The sequence below is a fragment of the Saccopteryx bilineata genome, chromosome 1 (assembly GCF_036850765.1).
Source record: "Saccopteryx bilineata isolate mSacBil1 chromosome 1, mSacBil1_pri_phased_curated, whole genome shotgun sequence".
Lineage (NCBI taxonomy): Eukaryota > Metazoa > Chordata > Mammalia > Chiroptera > Emballonuridae > Saccopteryx > Saccopteryx bilineata.
The window spans coordinates 350,551,207-350,552,981 of NC_089490.1; the positions used below are offsets into that span (position 1 = coordinate 350,551,207).

At 40.7% G+C, this 1,775-nt stretch overlaps 1 pseudogene; it reads left to right on the forward strand.

Annotated features, from left to right (window-relative positions):
* The first annotated feature begins 213 nt into the window (after window positions 1-213).
* LOC136319599 (olfactory receptor 51A7-like) lies at window positions 214-1,067 on the forward strand (annotated as a pseudogene).
* Window positions 1,068-1,775: the final 708 nt, after the last annotated feature.

Below are 1,775 nucleotides of genomic sequence, written 5' to 3' on the forward strand. Positions count from 1 at the left end.
GTACAACATATAAAAGAACTGCTTATTTTCACCAACATTGAGTTTTAGTTAAAAGTGTAATGGATTTTTGTTTATGTGATTTAAGGTCTGGATAAAGACCTCAAATTTTCATTCATATCTCTTTTCAATAACTCTGAGCTCTAGCTTTTTCTCTTGATTAGCATCTGAGAACTGGAATCTGCCCACATCTGGATCTCCATCTCCATTTGCCTCATGTACCTGGTTGCCCTTGTGGGCTACAGCCCCATTCTCCTTATCATAAAGACAGAGCCCTCACCTCATGAGCCCATGTACAATATCATCTCCTTGCCATGGCGGCCGTCTCTGACGGGGGCCTGTCCTTGTCCTTCCTTCCTATCATGCTGAGAATTTTTCTGTTTAATGCTATGGGAATTTCACCCAATGCCTGCTTTGCTCAAGAATTCTTCATCCATTGATTCATTTCTTAGAATCCTCAGTGTTTCTAGCCATGTCTTGGGATCATTTTCTTGTCATTCACAATATCCTGAGGTGTAGTTGGCCCTCAATAGCAATAGAGTTGCTAAAATGAACTAATCTTAGCCATCAGAAGAATTCTGTTAGTGCTTCCATTCCCTTCACTTTAAGGAGACTAAAATATTGTCAGAAGAATCTCCTTTCTCACTGATACTGTCTTCATCAGGCTACCATGAAGCTGGCCTGTTCAGAGAACAATATCAATGTTATCTATTGCTTCTTTGTTGCTCTCTGTACTATGCTGGACTTGGCATTAATTGTTCTGTCATCATGTTGATCCTGAAGACTGTACTCAGCATTGCATCTCTGGCAGAGAGACGCAAGGCGCTCAATACCTGTGTCTCCCACGTCTGTGCTGTGCTCATTTTCTATGTACCCATCATCACCCAGGCTGCTATGCACCACTTTGTCAAGTACAAAGCCCCCTCACTATTATTCTTATTGCAGACATATACTTGTTGTTGCCTCCCTTAATTAACCCCATTGTGTACTGTGTAAAGACTCGACAAATCCTGGAGAAGATCTGGGGGGAGTTGTTGAGCATATGTAGGAGTTATGAACTTGAACATTGAGGCAACAAATTATTAAGCAGTCAGTATTATTGGCACCTACTATGTATTCAGTGCCAGAGTGGTTAACATCTTGTGGAAGACTGAGGGGAAGACTGAGGGGAAGAATCCATTCACACATTCTTCGGTTCCACAACTGGGAGAATCTTCTCTGAGCTTTCCTAGAATCAAAGGCCGCCCACCAGCCTCAGTCTCCTCTGGTTCCCCATCTCCTTCTCTCTGTACAATCTCTGTGAAAACATGGTTTCCCCTTCAGCACCCTGCCATCTTGGCTGCCTTCTCTGCAAAATATATGGTCTCTTTCTTCTTCTCAAGTTTCTTCTTGAAACTTTTTGGCATGAAACCTCTTCTCCAGCACATATTAGCATAACAAAGCCCCTTCTCAAGCAGGAAGGTAGGTAGTATTTTCACCTGGCAGTGGCCATTTTTAACAGTAAAAGTGAGCAAATGTAAAAATCACATTTTACAAACTTATTTGCCCAACATTGTATTTTTAAGATGTTAATGGAGCAGTTGGATTTAAATTAGCTCTTAAGAAAGTGATCATTTGGATAGATGGAGATCATTTTTCAAAAACATCTATCAAATGCAGATGTACATAATGTATTTTCACTATATTTTGGAGGAGATATAGATCAGTGGGAACATAGCAGCTATGGCTGGAATGGAGCCTATGATTTGGCAAATAATGAGAAATAATTTTCCATAGTA